This window comes from Platichthys flesus, chromosome 19, assembly GCF_949316205.1.
Source record: "Platichthys flesus chromosome 19, fPlaFle2.1, whole genome shotgun sequence".
Taxonomy (NCBI): domain Eukaryota; kingdom Metazoa; phylum Chordata; class Actinopteri; order Pleuronectiformes; family Pleuronectidae; genus Platichthys; species Platichthys flesus.
Window position 1 is genome coordinate 7,761,220 of NC_084963.1, and position 5,654 is coordinate 7,766,873.

Consider the following 5,654-nt stretch of genomic DNA (forward strand, 5'->3'; position numbering starts at 1 on the left):
GAAAAGAAAGAGTGCCAAGATGAATAATTTTTGCCTTGCTGAAAAGAGTAGGCACAGGGAGGCTGAAGAGACACGGTGTCGTGGTGACAGGCGGGTGTTTTTCATCTGTAGAAAACTGAAAGCACGCGCCTCACATCCTGAACCCTGTGCCACCCGAACATGTCACCCTGTCCCGAACCAGTGATTGGCAGATGATACGTCTAATATATCACTGAATCCCCCATTATCTTTTAACAGGAACATATCACAGTATTATCTGTATGACATTGGATGCTGTTCAATTTCAGTAACTTTGCTTCAGCAGTCTTACTGTGATCCTTTGAAAGATACCTGAGAACATGAAGGCCTCATATTCAGACAATCAAGCATTCATTCATTGGGAGTGATGAGTGTTTAAATATTGAATACAAGAGGGAGAAATTCAGTTTTAATACTTTAGTTTTCAACTCATATTGCTTGCTTGCTTGTATCCAAATTTCTTCATCATGTGTTTTCATAAGCTGAGATGCATTTAGCTTTCCTGGCCACTGTATTTGTTAGGCTTGAGGATCATGATTGAATTGGTATTACATATAATCGCTGCCAACTCTGCACAGCGTGATTGATATCACTGGTTTCAAGCAGTTTTTTTGTTTGTCTGTTGGGCCTTTATATCCGTTCCACATAATGCCATAGTTTTGCATTGTTTTTTTTCTAATGTTGCTCATTTAATACTTTAAAACGAATAGAATTTGAACCCTCATCATTCAATGAAATTAATTGATTGATTGAACCCCCCAAATCTATCCTTTCCTGGTTTGTCATGTGCCACCACACACAACCTCTTGCGGCTGAGTTAAATATAAGTCCCATTGTATATCCTTTGAGTCAGCAGAAGAATGTTGGCACACATATTTAACTGATGCGGCAAAGCTTTGTAAGATGGACTCGATCAAAGTTTTTGGCTTCACCAGAGGTCAGGTAAGGTAGACCACTGTTTTCGCTGAGTTCCAAGCTTCAGCAGAGATTCCTGGTATTGTTTTGCACACAATAGCAGCACAACTTCAGCGAAGATTGTTCTGCTGTTAATGATATCAAGCGAGAGGTTTAGTCCTGGGCCAACTGTTCCGGCGTCACTTTCAGAGGGAGCACACAAGAGAACAAAAGCCATGTGTGATTGGCCTCGATAGAGAACTGCTCAAGACAGCGGTTACATTCAGTGTGGAAAGATTCAGAGGAAGACTGTTGATGGTTCACTGGCCAGACTGTCTGCAGGGCCTGCAGTCTCCTGGCATATCCGGCTGGCACAAGAGGAAGCCTAACAAAACAATAACTGAGCCTGCAGAGGTCTCAAAGTGGCTGTGTATAAAATGAATTATTTCAGTACACAATACTCTTTCAACATCTGAGACGTAATAAGATATACGATTTGAAATTGGTCTATAACTTCATTTGAGCAAATGTTACTCAAAAACTATTAACCGTCTGAATTTTGATATCTTGCATAAATCACTGATATAATATAGCCTACACTTCAAAGGCTTGTTAGGGCCCGAGCATTGACAGAGGGAGGCCCTATTGAAATTGTAATGATTATTATTATTATTCAGACAAATGAATTGGCTTTTTTAGGTCTTTAAAATGCTAAAATTATTAGCAAAATATGCAGAAAATTTGAAAGTGGTAAATTGTTTATTTTATTTTTTTCTTATTATGGTGTATTGTTGCCATGGATGCGGTTGATTCAGATCAAAGTCACAAATGTACATAAAGGAATTCTATGTGCAATTGTAAGGATCCTTTGATCCTTTTATAAAGGTAGGTATAAATTATATGAATCAATGTTCAATCCTCACTTGGTTTACTGGGTTCACTCAGTTCACCTGGTCATTACTTGGCGCTCTGCTACCGATTAGCTTGGTTTACTTTGCTTTCTGGATGCAATTTGCTTTTTAATTTCTCTGACATCTACAAAAGAATTACAGAGAAACATGCAATTTGAAATTGGGGGCGATTTCCTGCAGGGGGAGAAAAAGAGTGGAATCTCCTTGGGTTATGTTGGAAAGGAGCAGACCTGCTCAGACCAAGCCACGGGTAGATGGAGATCATTTTTGACAGTTTTCGAGATGAAGCTCAAAGAGATGGAGAATGGCAGACCTGCTGAAACTGAGCAGCCAATCAGCAACCAGACTGACCCAACTACCGATGTCCTGCAGTGGAAGCTAAAGATTGACATTTTCAAGGGTTATGGTTGGAAGGAGCCAGTCGTTATCAAGATCAAGCCCAAAAGGAAGATGACGCTGAGACCCATTCGCAGCTGCAGCCTCCTCTGTAGAGCAGCCACAGGTGGAAGATGATGTTGATGCTTCATCCACCAAGAACACAGAGGAGAAGACGCAGCCAAGATCCATTTTCTCAACCATGGCAGCTTGGAGAGCACTGTGGCAGGCTGTGCGCCAGGCTTTTGTCAGTTTGAAGATGGTCCTGACACAGAGCTGGAGGAGGATGGGCCAGTGCTGGAAGACGTCATAAATCCGACGATTGATGAAGAGGGGCCCAACATCTGTCTGTACCTCACTGAGCTGATCTGCCCGCTGCCTCTGGAGGCGTCTCCGTTGATCAGCTTATTCAAGTATCTTGTTAAAATATTCTATAAATAAAAGTTTTACATTCCTGATCCCTTATTTTCTTGGTCACATCATTAATCCAGCTATGAGGATAATAGAAGGAAACCAATGAAGAGTATATAGGATCTAGTTGTATTCTCTTTTCTCATAGCTCTCTGGCTTCTGTGTTAATATGCAGTTTTAGCACCGGCACACATCTCTTACTTTTTAAAAGGCCACTAATCTGTCCAGCACATTGATAAATTAACAATATTTAAATGTAAAGAATTCAATATTCAACAATATTTGATCTCTTAATCGTTCATGGTTCTAACAATGACACTGCCTTAGATAGGATCCAATGTGTGGATTGATTAAAACCACATGAAGCGGTAGCATAGCGTGTAAGAAAGGTTTGACAGGAGACTTTAATAGATGTCAAACGGGTCAAGAGAGGAGAACAGTGGCTTTAACTGCCTCAAAGACAGATGCTTCACAGCCAGATGTCGGGAGGGGTTGATGATATCAGTCAGGAAGTAGAGCAGATCAGCAGTGATGGTCCGCGAGGGAAGCGAAGGGAGTGGGTTCACAGAGGGCGGAAGATAAGTCCACTCATGGGAATTTTTTTAGGACTTCATTTAGGAAGGGATGAAGGAGACATTAAGCTCATGTTAGAGGGGTCAGTGGAGGAGACAGTGACCAGAGGGTAGCCTGCAGGATGATCCTCGGCTTTCATCGCTCTTCTTTCTGGAGCGAAGAGAGGAGGGGGGGAGTGGTGCCAAGTCGAGAGTATAATATCGAGACGAGCCTCTGTGGGTCACAGGCAAAGATGTGGATTTAAAGCAGTAAACAGCTAATCTGACAGCAGATAGAGGGTGAAGAAAAGAGGAGATGAGATTTTTAAAAGTCTTCCAGAAAAGCAGATTTGTGGAATTTGCTATCAGCAAAAGGCTGATGGCAAGGACCTTCGTCTTCTCTTTTTATCCTTTTATTTTTGTACAAATGTCTAAATGATTCACGAGTCCTAGAAATAGACAGGGCCACGGAACATGGCAGGGATTATAGATATTTATTGTTTCACAACTGTCTCCATCGGGCCAAGAATTTCTGTTTGTGCCCATGGTTGTTTGTGAACTACTTTTTAGAAAATGCCCTCAATCTCTTCTCCTTATTGGATATTGGAAGTCTCAATACTGATGATACATCTAGGTTTGGAACGTCTCCATCTTAAATCTGGCATCGACAGAGAAAAAGGTTTTAGCGTTTCCAAAATCTAAAAGGAAAGGCAGATCTAATTCTGATCAGGGCTTATTAGCATCATATCACTCTTTCTTTAATATGATGAGATAGCATTAGCCCTAGCAGGGACGCTCACTCTCTCTTGATCGACCTTCTAGTTAAATTCCTCCAAGGTTGTTGTTTTCTTCTCTATTTGTCTGTCTGTTATTTATCAGGATTATGCTAACATGTATTGACAGATTACTACAACCCCTGCTAGTAGAATGCGTTACGGGTCAGGGAAGAACCCACAGAATTTTGGTGTGGATCCAGATGAAGAGGCGGATCCAGGATTTTATTTCACTTACATTTATTTTGCAAGATGGGACGGCTTTTGACATTTTTCTTGATTTGTCAGAGAATAATCAATTGGTCTTGTATAAAAAAATCTGGCACGGAAAGAGGAAGGATATTTAAGAGTGTGTGCAATTTGGTGCAGATTAAAAAACAAGATCCAGATCTAGTGATTTTAAATGTGGTTTCATAAGGGATATCTTTTTCATAGCTGCAGGAATTTCACCCAATGGGAGATTAGCAGGAGCCACTAACATTTATTTGTACGCCTATATTGCTTATTATGTTGATTCTCAAACTAGACTGTTCATAAGCTACCTCTATGGAAAATTTTCCCTGCAGTAAATCAGTCAGTGGAATCAACATCAGCTGCCTAGCACCACCTTGTGACAAGCAGTCCTTAGACCGACCACTTTGCCATTTGGACCAAAAATTCCTCTTATTTACTCTCTGGTTCGTCTGGATGAATAAATAGAGAACGTTTCTATACCTCCTTTGATTTTTGTTTTTGTTGAGCACTTTTTCTTTGGCAGTTTATTCTCCCATTCTGTAACTCTGTATTTTTTTTATTGTTGGCTCCAACTGCAACCACATGATAGTCACAAGGCATGATTTCAGCGGAACTCTCCCTTCTTCTGTGTTGTATTTATGTTCATCTCACAAACAAATTCCCAGTGTTGCTTCAATCAATCCACATAGAGCAACCCCGTGACCCCAAAAGTTATCCATATTAGATTGGCGAAATATGTAGAAATTAAGTATGTTTAAAAAACCTCATTCCAGTGCTGTTCTGTTTTTCATCAATACTTAATAATGTTAAAAGATGAAAAACAATCAGTGGCATGAGAGCATCACAGCGAGATAGCAGGGTGGCCTGCTACTTTGAAAGAGTGTCGTGCTACAGATTTTTGATCATTGCCAAATGTGGTGTCATGTCTTGTCTGCATGTCTTTGTGAAGACACTTCTGAAAGCCTCTTTATGCAGAGCTTGGGAAGAGCCTAAGACATAACAGCATCTCAGTTATCATCTAATGGTTGACATTTCCCCTGAAAAGACATCAGATAAATGTCGGCATTGAATTAAATCGTGTTCGTGACAATTTGAGTGCTTTTAAAAGACAGAAAACGGGGACTCAAACCCGTCAGCTGACATGTCGGGTCAGCTGGGGTTTATAAACTAATTAGAGTGGAATCTGTACGGCACTGTGCGCTGTCGCCACGTCATACATAGGCCAAGTTCATTCAGGAGTAATTTAATTGCATACTCTATGTCGGAATTATACTTGCTCCAGCGGCCACATTGTACGGCGAGGACAAACACTTTTTATGTCATGAGGACAGAAGCAAGGATTTTGGACGAAACGTTCTCTTCCAAGTTGTGGATCATTGAAAGCAGCAAGTTTATGAAATAATAGGAAGGATAAGTGACGCAGGAGGCCGGAGAACACCCTGAAAACCCTTTGCACCACCCCCAAAAACACATTTACTACACCGTGA